This window comes from Enhydra lutris, unplaced genomic scaffold (assembly GCF_002288905.1).
Source record: "Enhydra lutris kenyoni isolate GAN:26980312 unplaced genomic scaffold, ASM228890v2 scaffoldscaffold14, whole genome shotgun sequence".
Lineage (NCBI taxonomy): Eukaryota > Metazoa > Chordata > Mammalia > Carnivora > Mustelidae > Enhydra > Enhydra lutris.
In genome coordinates, this window is record NW_019154098.1 from 2,758,201 (window position 1) to 2,770,168 (window position 11,968).

Consider the following 11,968-nt stretch of genomic DNA (forward strand, 5'->3'; position numbering starts at 1 on the left):
AGGAGGGTGGTCCTATTCCCACCCACAGAGAAGGCTCGGAAGTCCTGGGCTTGCCAGGTCCCCGGCCAGCAGGTGGGTTTCTTGGGCCAGCTCAGGTCAGAGCGGCAGGGTCTCTCCTGTCCCACCCCGGCCTTCTTCGTCTCTAAAGCCAAAGCCAGGCTGACCTCATGGTCAAGGTGGGGCAGAGGCCTGGAGGACCCCCTGCTCCCGAGCTCCATCCCTCCTTCCCCAGCTGGCGGCGGCATTTCCAGGTGTGTACTCACACCTGTGTGTTTGCCTCTGCACGTGCGTGTGCGTGCGTGTGCGTGTGCACACCTGGAGAAGAGGGAGACGGAGAGCTATCTGGTGGACAGGGGACTCAGTGGATCCCTGGGGGACCTGGGTCCCCCCTCCCCCATTCACCCCTGACCCACTGAGATGTCCTTGGTCCTCATCAAGCCCTGAAGCCCTTCCAAGGGCTTCAAGGAAGGAAGGAGCCACTCCCACTTCCCTCCATGCATCTAGGAACACTCCTGCGGAGGGAGGAGGCTGCAGGCCCTGAGTGCACTCCACCCCCTCCTGGGAGGACTGAGGGCCCTGACAGCGAATGGTCTGGAAGGGCCGGGCCAGCACAGTTAGTCAGGGTGCATTTCGTTAAAAGCACCACAGGCTTTGGGTCTCAGATGTTCTCATTACCTGAAAACAGCCCTCACCCTGTGCATGGGTCTAAGAGCTCGTGCCGGCTCCCGCTGGGGGTCAGATCTTGGAGAAGGGAGACAGCTCCTCACCTTCCACTGACCCAGGCTGGGGTCTTCCTCCCCTGCTGGACGGGCATGGGCGTGTCTGCTTGGTCCAGGAGAAACCCAGGAGAGGGAGCCCAGGAACCCAGGGGCATCCTCGCACCTAGCCACCCCCTCCAGAACTTGCCCACGGCCTTCACCCGCGGCGTCCCGCCCTGTCCCTCCCCCATCCTCTGCTCCACTCTGGCCGCATCCCCACCCCCACTCCCCGGCCTGGCCATTCCCGGTTCTGACCTGTGCCTTGGTACCCAGTCTCGGGCTTGTGGGAGCCACTCGGGACACCTCCCACCCACCCTGCCCCAGGCCGAGCCCCAGCCTCTCGCCGCACAGCTCTGTGCATCAGCCCTGCACCCCTGAGAAGCAGCCCCCCCACGGGAACATATGAGCGGACAGCTGTGAGATCATATGGGGAAGGGGGGAGATCCCTCAGACTCTTAGCTGGAGGGAAAAGCGTCCCTCCAAACTCATGTCCCCTGTGCCTTGGAACGTGACCTTACTTGGAAACATCTTTGCAGATGTGAAGCTACTTTAGGACAAGATCATCCTGGATTAGGGCAGGCCTGCCCTTGTGTTTGTCAGGCATGGCGTTGACCGGTATTTAATGAGTCTCCGAAAACGGATCCAGGAGACAGGTTCCCCGATGCACGCACAGCAGCGATCACTGAGCATCTGCCGTGTGTCAGGGGTGCGGAGACAAGTCAGCAGGTCCCCGCAGCCCCAGACCTTCCCAGACTGTCAGGTCCCCCTGCTCCAGATCACTGTCCAAGATGGCGGGGGGGGGGGGGCAGGCCTCAGGCTGAGGTCTGGGGACGCTGGACTGCTGCGTGCCCTCAGGTGTGCTGGGGGGGCAGTGGGGGGGTTGCTAAGCCTGGTGTCAGTCCGTCCTTCTCAGAGACACCGTTCACCCCTTACCCAGCACAGAGCAACCCGGAGCCTGGAGCCAGCCGGGCGTGGACCAGCCGCATGGCCCCCCGCCTCAGCGACTGAGTGACCGGCTCATACCACGGTGGGAATCCAAGTCAAACGGGGCGATTGTCCCCAGCACCGCGGCCCCCTGCCCCAGACACAGCCTGGATTTAGCAAGGGGTCTCTGGGTTCGTATGGACTGTGGGGTTTTCCTACAGCCATTTGGAACCTGTTCTAATTAAACCTTTTCCAAAGAATCGTGTGAGAGCGCCAAGTCAGCCCCGAACTCTGCTCTTTCCCTTACTGCGAATCTTTCTTTAGCCCAAAGTGCGTTTATGTCAAATGACTTCTCCTCCGACAGACCGAGCTCACCTCATGCCCCGATCTCTGCGTCAGGCTTCCCAACCCCCGGCGGGCCAGGAGGCCGCCTCGCCACGTCCCTGCACCGACGGCACCGGGGCGACAGCCGGTGCCGGGTCCAGTCTTCCCGGAAGCGGTTTGTCCTCACCCGGAGTTTTGCCATCGTGGCAGGACGGCTAAGCGCCCGCTCTCACCGCCGCAGCTCTGGCTTCGCCTCCTGGCCCAACTGCGCTTGGTATATTTGACAAATGCTCCATCGATGGGTCTGCGGGGAACACCGAGCCGGAGCGACACCTGAACAGCACGCGCCGGACGGTCTCAGCGCCCTCACAACTTGCGACCTTGGCGGAGCTCTTGAAGAGAGACCTGCAGGTTGGCGATAGGGCCATCTGCTGAGTCGCGCCGTTGCCTACATGCCCTATACCAGACCTTCGCCGCATTTCGTGAGATGGGAACAGGCATCCCGTTTCACACCAGCGAATGCTCCTAGAGCGGCTCCGTGTCTTACAGCTGGTGATTCCTGGAGCCAAGGGTCCCTGGTCATGCCTCTCCCACAGACCCACACCGCACCCCATGCTCTGGGCCAGGACTCCCCTTAGACCTACTTCATACAAGTCAGGTGTGGGGGCGTCCCAAGGTGGGGCTGGGGCTGGAAGCCAAGCCCACGTGTCCATCCATCGCAGAGGCCCAGCGAGCCCTCGGGGTACAGCGGAGCAGAGCCTTGATGCTTTGCTGCCAAACCTGATCCCATCTCTCACCAGCACCTTACTCGGGGCGTCTTTGCCATCCTGGCCTTCTGGTCAATCCCCCACCTGCCTCCTAGCCAGGGCTGCCCTCCATGCCCAGCCTGGCACTCAGGTCCCCAGCCTGGCCTGGTGGCGCCTCCTTTGCACCCAGCTGGGGCCTTGGTCTGACCTTGGCTGCCCTCCTGAGCGGACGCCATAGCCCCAGGGAGCCTGCCTGGCTCTCTGGGAGCACTTGCCTGGCTGGAGGCCACTTGTTGGCAGGGGTCCGGTCTTCACTGCTGCCTTCTGCTGTGGGATGTGGCCCATGGTGTGGACCGAGCTGAGCAGAAGGCTGGGGTGGCACCTCGTGCCCGGCAAGGCCCTCAGCTGCTCTGCCCATGATCGGAATGTCCTATACCTCCCTGCTCAGGGTGCTCCGTGGCTCCCTGGTGCTACAGCCCACTGCTTGGCATTCTGGGCCCCCCCACACCCAACTCCCAACCAACTAAAGGAGGTGCAGCGGCATCTAATTCTCTAGGCCCTTTCAGAAACTTCCATGCCATTTTCCCTTCCCACCTCCCCACAGAGCGAGCCTCCCCTCTGGCGCAGCCCTGGCTGACCCAGCAGGTACTCCCCATGACTGTTCCTGCCCTGAGACCCCCTCCCCAGGGACTCCCCCATCCAAAAGCTCCGAGTGAAGACCCCTTCCTGGCTCAGAGCCAGGACCATCAGGCACACAGGCCAGGGACTTGCAATGGGCCCTTGTTATTGGCCGGGTCCCTGAAAACTCCCAGTGAGCTCAGAGCTGGCTGCCCCCGACCCCATTCTACATGCCCTCCCTGACCCCGTCCACGTGGGCCCCAGGTCTGAGGCCTGGGTGGTGGTCTCACATGAATGAATGAACATGAGGCCTCTTGCTTCTCTTTAAAGCTGGTTTGCACATTGAGGACAGAGCCCAGGTCGTTCCTGCCTTGCCCCGCCCCTCTCCTGACAGAAAAACGCCTCTCTGGACCCTGGCCTTACCCCGCCTCCCCTCTCAGGACAGCAGCTCCCAGTAGCCCTCTGGCCCAGAATTGCCCCAGCGCCTGTCCAGTCCCACGTCCTCTCCGACCTTCTCCCTGGTACCCTGCCCTTGCTCTCTCCTGCCCCGGCCACCTTGGCCTCCGGCTCTTCTTCTGGCCCACCAGGCCTGCTCCCACCTGGGGTTTTGCTCCTGCTGTTCCTCTGCCCAGAACCTGCACCCCTCCCTCCCCTCCTCCTCTGTCTTTACTCTGATGTCACCTGCTCACCGAGGTCTTCAGGGACACCTGATCCAAAACGTCAACGTCTTCGGCGACACGCACTCCGCAACCCGCGTCCCCATCATCGTTTTCCTCCGGGGCTCGTACCCTGTGCCCTGGCTCCTGTCCTGAAGCTCAGAGAACAGGAATTGGGATCCTTGCTCACGGCGGGGTCCCCAGCAGCCCTGAGCAGGTACCACGATACACCCTCAGGGGCAGTTTCCATTCCCAGAGGAACCTCCAGCCGTGGGCGCTGGCCTCCCGTAAGCGTCTGCCTGGCGGCACTGACCGGACTGCTCTGGGGACGCGCAGGTCCCGGAGCTCCTGGGACCGTAACTGTGGAGGAGTCATGGGCGGGCACGAGAGTCCCGGCCACGGAACTGATGAGCCCCGGGAGCGGGCGTGGCATGGTTGCCCTCGAGGCCACCTGTGGCTCTTCCACGAGGGCTTTTCTTTCTTCGTGATGAAAAATACATGTTAGGACGCGCCGGCTGGACGTGGCTCCGGGGACTCCAGTTTGGGGAACATCAAAGTGTCACAGGCTGGAGCCAGCTGAGCGCAGGCGCTGGCCTTGGCCGCAGGAGGCCACAGAGCACCCTCCCAGCCTGGGCACTCAGAAAGGACACTCGGTGCTCCTCTCTCTTCTTCACGGGGGGCCTGATGAGGGCATCAGGCTCAAGCTCGTCATCCTGGGGGGCTCCTCCCCAAGGCATCTGGGCTGCCAAAGGCAGGGACGGGACACTTACCTTGTATCCCCGCCAACCTCATGCCGCCTCGTGCACTTCTGGGTGTTCGCTTTGGCTCGGGCCTGGTCTGGCCTGGACAGGGGCTTCCTTCTTGGTTTTGGTGCTGTCTTTGTGAAAAGAGGGTCATTTAAAAAAAAAGTCTATTTTAATTTCATTTTTACCTTCTTTTTAAAAATTATGTGTTTATTTGAGATAGAGTGAGAGTGATGGCACACGCAGGCAGAGTGGCAGAGGGAGAGGGAGGCAGGCTCCCCACTGAGCAGGGAGCCTGATGCGGGGCCTGATCCCAGGACCCCGAGATCATGACCTGAGGCTTCACTGACTGAACCACCCAGGCGCCCCTAATTTTATTTTTTCTGATATTGATTTCCTTATATTTGATTAATGGTTCCAGTTAATAGAGCACTTTGTCAGCCATAAGGCTGAGGAGCGCGTGTAGGAGACTACTGGTCTCCCAGTATCCATTATCCTCTTCTTCCTTACTAGCAGAACCTTTGTACTGCTGGTGATGGCAATGTGCCCAGCTGAAAAAATGACCTTTCCCTCCTTTCTTGAAAATAGGAATGAGTGAGGAGCCATTATGTGAGGTTTCTAGGAAAGTTCAAATGCACGATGACCCTCTTCCTCATTCCTCCTTCCTGCTCCCCAGAGCCAGGATGTGATGGCTGGATCTCTAGCAGCCATTTTGTACCACAAGGGGATAAGATGGCAGTGTAGAAAGATGGGAGGCACCTGGGTCTCTGATGACTGTGTAGTCCCAGATTTTTCTGACATGAGAAAAAACAAACTTTCATCTTGCATACTACCACTTTTAGAGGTTTTCTGTCACGTGTTGCCTAGTCTTAATGGCCACAGAAGGTATAGTCCTGATCTCCACTGTACAGAAAGCAGCCTGAAGCACCCACTCCGGCCGTACCGTGCCTCAGTAGTCTTGCCAGTGGCTCTGTGAGGCAGCTGCCGGAGCCCCTTCCGCCGGGAAGGAGACTGAGACCAGAGAGAGAAGAGGACTTGCCGTGGCAGAGTGGAAGCTCCCCTCAACCGAGGTGTCCCTGCTGCTCCAGCCGAGACGAGACACCCCAGGGAGTAATCACACGACGACGGACATGTAGGCGTCTGGAGCCAATGGTGAGAAAGCTGCTTGGGTGAGGCGAGTTTCCTGGGCCCCCAAACCACAGGGCTGAGGCCTTGTCTGTTCAAGTCATCTGTGCAGAGATGGCTTGATCCCTTGGGGACTGAGTTTCCCCACCCTTGAAGGGGACGGGATGGGGTGGGGCAGCTGTTGGCATGGAAACCGCCCCCCAGCCCTGCTCTGGGATTCTGTTCCAACTCTAGGACTCCCACCGGCTTTGTCTGTTTTTAACCCTCTCTGTGCCACAAAGGGGGCAGCCCCAGAACAGGTCACGGAGCCCCCGTCCAGGCTGGGAGGGAAATTGTTCTGTAGTTTGAGAACCTTCTGAATCGGGCAGGAGCCCTTGGAAGCGAAAGAGGAAGCGTCTTTCTGTTTACCTCCCTCTGGTGACGTCAGCTTCCTTTTGCTTTGTGCAGAACCTGCAGGTCTGCGGGGCCCGCCCGTCCCCCGGGAGCACCTCGCTCAGCTGCTACTGCGGAAGGGCACGGAGGCAGCCCTTGGCGGGCTCTCCTGGAAGCAGGAAACACCCGTGGGGGGCTTTTCTTCCCTCTTCAGAGGAGGGCGGCTCCTTGAGGTCAGTCAGGTCCTGTTCACCAGCACATCCCACAGGGGTGGCCCTCAGTGCAGGGGGCGGGGGCTGGGCTGGAGGGTACTGCAGGGGAGTCTGGGAGCCCTGGGAGGGCCCAGGAACCCTGGAAGGGACAAGGTTCTAGCCCCGGCTTTGCACTCAGGAGCCAGGGAACCCCAGGCCAGTCCCTCGCATCCAGGGACTGCTTTTCTCATCGGGGAGGTGGACGTGGATAGCCCCGAGGCCGTTGTGTTGATCCTGGCACCACCAGCCAGCTACACCACCTTGGGCAGCTCAAGGCCTTGGTGTCTCCACCTGACAAACAGACACTTGGAATGAGCGCGGGGGCGGCACAGACTTGAAACCCCCCCCAAAGCTGAGCACACGCTCGCTGAGTCCGCCCTGAATAGTAACACACCTCCACTCTGTCTGACGGCAAGGGCACAGGTGAGTGGAGGCGAGCCGGCACCGTGCAGGGCGACGGAGTGCTGGAGAAGCTGGCGTGGAGGCGGACACTCACTCACTCACCACCGGACCCCGGGCTGTGTCCGCCAAGCGCCCACTCTGCCAGGTCCCGACAGGGGCTGATGGAGCCAGCACCCACAAGAAAGGCACAGCCTCCTCTCTCAGACCCTGTGCTCCACCAGGTGGAGGCCAAGCATAAAACCAGTACACCAGTGGAATCATTTCAGTCTGCATTAGAGGCCAGGATGCGGGGAGAAGGAACCACAGGAGCCAGAGCCTAATGACGAGAGGGGCAGACTAGCAACGGTCCGGGGAGTGGACTGTGGGAGGAGACACCGCTGAGGCAGAGCCCCCGACAGGCCCGTGTGTCATGTCCAGTGTGGCTGGAGAGCTCCCTGAGTGGGAAGAATGGGACAGGAGAGGAGGCAGAAACAGGGCAGAGCCAGATGAGGCAAGGTCTTCCTTGTCGGGGCTGGGAGGCTGAGTTTATCCTAAGTGCGCTTGGCAGAAATAGGTGGTTCTCAACCAGGGGAGGGACGTGGGTCTGGACATGGCTTCTGCCACTTACCAGCTCTGCACCAGGCTCTCCTTACCCTGTCTGTGCCTCAGTTTCCTCTTCTGTAGGATGGGATGCTCACTCCCAACACCTTCCCATAGTTTTGGCCGGTTGTGCATTTAGGCGGTACCTAGCACCAAGGACGGGCTCAGTAACCGTCATTGTGGTGGTTTTTAAAACAATGACTGCAGATCTTTGGCACTCATCCTGCCAAGAGAGGGGCGATGTGTCCCGTCCCCTCGAGTCTAGCTGTTTGCTGAACTGTCTAACACTGTGCTGCGGAGGTCACGCTGCCTGGCCCCCGAGGCCGGATCACCAAGGCCCTCGGGCCTCTGTCTGGCTTCCTCGGACGGCTCCTCTCCAGATGTTTCCCCTCGGGATGCACCCTCTTCCAAAGTAACCACCACATGGTGAGGAAGCAAGGCTCCACGGTGAGGCCACATGGCAGGCTCCAGGGGCCTGTCCCAGCAGAGCACCGTGTGGCGGTCGCCCTGGCATGTGAGGGAAGAAGTCTGCAGGTGGCCGCTGCCCTCAGCTGCTGAATGGTCTCCGTCCCAGGAGCCACCCCAGCTGAGGTCCCCGCGGAGGCCCTGGTGTCGCAGAGCAGAGACAAGCTGTCTCTCGCTGAGCCCTGTCCAGACGCGTGGCCCCACAGTCCACGAGCCCAGCAGCACGGGGGCGAGTTCTGGGGTTGGTCCACAGCCACAGGTCAGGGAGAGCCCGCCGCCACCGGGACATCAGCCCCGCCCGCCATCCTTCCCTGCCCCACGCTGTCCTCACTCCTCAGGACCCCCGCCTGCCTTGGCTTCTCTAGCCCTCAGGGTGGTCTCCAACCATAGACAACCCAGCTTTGTGGTTTGAGAACTTGTTTTTTAAAGATTTTATTTGTTTATTTGCTTTAGAGAGAGAGAGCTCTCAAGAAAGCTCAGACAGACAGGCAGAGGCAGAAGGAGAGGGACAAGCAGACTCTCCGCTGAGCACGGACGCCCATGTGGGGCTCGATCCCATGGCCCTGAGATCACGACCTGAGCCAAAATCGTGAGTTAGACATTTAACCGACTGAGCCACCCAGACATCCTGAGAACTTGTATTTTAAAATAGCAGAATTCGGGACGCCTGGGTGGTTCAGTTGGTTAAGCAGCTGCCTTCGGCTCAGGTCATGATCCCAGCGTCCTGGGATCGAGTCCCACATCAGGCTCCTTGCTCGTCAGGGAGCCTGCTTCTCCCTCTGCCTCTGCCTGCCACTCTGTCTGCCTGTGCTCGCTCTCTCTCTTTCTGACAAATAAATAAATAAAAATCTAAAAAAAAGAAATAGCAGAATTCTTTGCTTCAAATGAAATCTTAGGCAAATCCAAGTAGAGCTGGATGGTGAGCCCAGAGTGACCCTTCCCCGCCGCCTCCCAACCCCTGGCACGGTGGTCCCTGGGCGGTCTGGGAACTCGCGGGCCCCGAGAGTGCAGTCCTCCCTGGTGTGCACACTGGGTCTCTCTGTCTCTCTGAAACTAGTGCAAGATTAGTGGGCGACAGGGACTGTCACCATAGCCACAGCCACCTCGGCGGGCTGACCCCTCGCTGCACACGTCACACCCCGACTTGGTTTGCCATTGGTCCTCCATGCTCCAGGACATAGAGCCCCTCCGGTCCTCTGCCCCTACAAGGAGCCGGCATCAGGGGGCTTCTGGAATGCGGGTGAAGGGCTGTAGAGACTTGTCTGAGCCCAGGGCAAAGCACGCAGGAGCTGCTCAGAAATTACCAACCGGGGGAAGCCTGGAGGACATTGAGGTCCTTCATGATTCAGAAGTCTTGTATGCCTTGAGAATCAGGACACCGAGGGCCAGCCTGGAGGCTCTGTCCCCATGGCGTGCCTCAGTTTCCCCACAGTGAAATGAGGTGGGGTGGGGTGGGGGGTGGGCAGGTGTCTGCAACCACCCTGCCTGACTCCGGCCACAGCCTGGGTCACGGGACCCCCAGCCCTGACTGTGGGCAGGCCTGCAGGAGCTCGGGCAGGAAACAGACTCCCGTGGGGCCTGGACCAGCAGCTGCTCTGGTCTCTCATGGGCCTAGAAGCCAAAGAAAGGAGAGGAGTACCCGCAGGCAGAGACTCCCAAGAAGTTCTGGGCTTTTATTCATTTCTACTTTGTTGATGGTTCTTTAAACCAGTAGTTCTCGTCTGGGGAAATTTTGTCACCAGGGGACATTTGGTAATTTCTGGAAACATTTGATGTCCCAACTGGGGGAGGAGGGGCCCCTGGCGTCTAGTGGGTAAAGACCAGGGCTGCTGCTGAAATCCTGCAGGGCACAGACCAGCCCGACAACAAAGAATTCTCCGCCACAAATTTCAACAGTGTCAAGGTCAAGAAGGCCTGATCTAAACCAAATCCCGTCCGCTCTCCAAGCTCCACCTCCTCCAGGAAGCCGTCCTTGGTCTGAGTCCCCTAATTATTCCCACTGGCCTGTAATCGGGTTTTCCCATGTTCTCAGGAGCGCCAATAGCAGCGAGCCTCCCCCACAGGAAGAACAGCGTCTACCACCTTAAAAAGAATCTTCCATTTGTTCACTTTGTATCATAAGATAAAACATCTACAGAGAAACACACGTAACATATGTGCAGCTTAGGGAGGTGTGATAAGCGGAACTCCTTTAAGGGCTGTCTGGGCCAAGAAAGGAAGCCGTGTGACTCCCTCCCCTCTCCACACCCCCCTCAGCTGCTGGATGGGCCCCGTAGTCAAAGCCTTACCTGCACGGAAGCAAACTCCGCCCTCTCCGGAAATGGCTTCCCTTTGTCTCCCGGTGTCATCTGGAGTTACCGCTGCTGGACAAGATGGTCCACCTGCGTCCTTCGGAAATACTGGAGACTTTCTTTTTCATTGTCAGTGTAGGGGTAACGGACCGACCTGCTCTCACTCCACACACGTGACCGGTCAGGATCTTTGTTTACTCACCGTGGACACATGGATGTGGATGTAGCTAAAGGTCTCCATCATTTCAAGTACTATCTTTTTCCAGCTGAACTTGGCCATCTCTGGCCAGTGGACACGCCTGCAAGCTGGACCCGGAGACCTTTCGACATGACCCTGGTCTGCGGCGGCTTTCTTGCTCTCTGGGGGTCTGGGTGTTCTGGGCTCATCTTGTCTATTTCCTGCTGCAGACCCGGAATTGACCATTTCTCCAAAAAGCCCTGGTTTATTTTTGTAAGAAATTGCATTTCAAGACCACAGTGTGGGGACTCCTGGGTGGCTCAGCCTGTTAGGTGTCTGCTTTCGGCTCAGGTCATGATCTCAGTATCCCGGGATGGAGTCCCACCTTCCGCTCCTTGCTCAGCGAGGGGCTTACTTCTCCCTCTGCCTCTGCTGCTGCCCCTCCTGATTGCGGTCTCTCTCTGACAAATAAATAAATACAATCCTAAAAAAAAAGAAAAAAAAAAAAGACCATGGTGCAGACTCCAGGATGCTCATTTATACCGGGTTAGTCTTTTTTTTTTTTTTTTTTTTTTTTTTTAAGACTTTTTCGGTGGACAGAGCCAGGAAATATACCAATATTTCTTTTAACTCTAAAGTGCTTCATGAGTTCAAACTGATATTTCCAACCCAGAATCCAGGCATCCAGCATTTTGACTTCAAGTCTTCTGTCTTACGCCTGCTACCCCTTTTCTTTCACATTTAGAATTCAGGCTCGAAGGACCTGATAGTCATACCACAGTATCTCATCATTTCTCATTTGCTCTATCCCTCGTCCCACACTCCGCCGTCTTGGAGTAACAGTACCACGGTAGGGCTGATTCCTGACACAACCCACTGTCTCGCAGGCTCTCCCCAGCCTTGCTCTGGTTTCTACATCTCCCTGCGGCCTACGCCGTCCTTAAGACCCTCTACCTAGTACAATCCTCAATCCTCACAACCTTCTCTAAGGCTTGGTCCTAGAGCTGACCTTCCTCCACGATTTTCCCTGGTTTCTCATTCTCTAGACGGGGCCTCAGGACCTTCAGACCCTGGTGGGAACAGTCCCCGACTTCCCGCAGCCCATGCCCTCGTGCATCTCTGCTGCTGGGAGGTCTGGTTCGCTGGGGTTTGGTGCTGGGCTCACATTCACCTCGAGTATCTTAACATGCGCTTCTCCACTTTCTTCTGGCAGAAAGCGTTGCCATTGGAAAGTCTGAAAACAATTGAATTTTCATTCCTTTACGTCCCTTGCTCTTTTTACCTAAATTCCTGAAGGATTTTTCCACCTTCTTCTTTACAGGATTTTACTAGAATGTGTAAATATTCTGGGTAAATATTCTCAAATACGTGGTGTGCTCTCGATACGTAGTTCCGACTGCAGTTTCAGGGACGTTTTCTGGAACTGCAGTGTCAGCATTCGCCCGTTCGGCCTCCGTGCCCCCCGCACCCCCATGCAGGGGCTCCTGCTGCTCCCATGTTGGATCTTCTTTGCCAACCTTCTTCCGTAGGCAAGGG

General features: G+C 58.1%; 2 long non-coding RNA genes across 2 annotated transcripts; both read right to left on the reverse strand.

Moving 5' to 3' along the window:
• Positions 1-1,568: 1,568 nt before the first annotated feature.
• Positions 1,569-6,560, reverse strand: LOC111146683. Its single transcript, XR_002640551.1, has 3 exons — positions 5,713-6,560; positions 4,060-4,903; positions 1,569-2,411 (listed from the first exon to the last, which is right to left on the reverse strand). It is a non-coding gene; the product is annotated as an uncharacterized LOC111146683 (long non-coding RNA).
• A 26-nt stretch (positions 6,561-6,586) lies between these two features.
• LOC111146684 lies at positions 6,587-10,320 on the reverse strand. Its single transcript, XR_002640552.1, has 3 exons — positions 10,252-10,320; positions 6,912-7,644; positions 6,587-6,808 (listed from the first exon to the last, which is right to left on the reverse strand). It is a non-coding gene; the product is annotated as an uncharacterized LOC111146684 (long non-coding RNA).
• Positions 10,321-11,968: the final 1,648 nt, after the last annotated feature.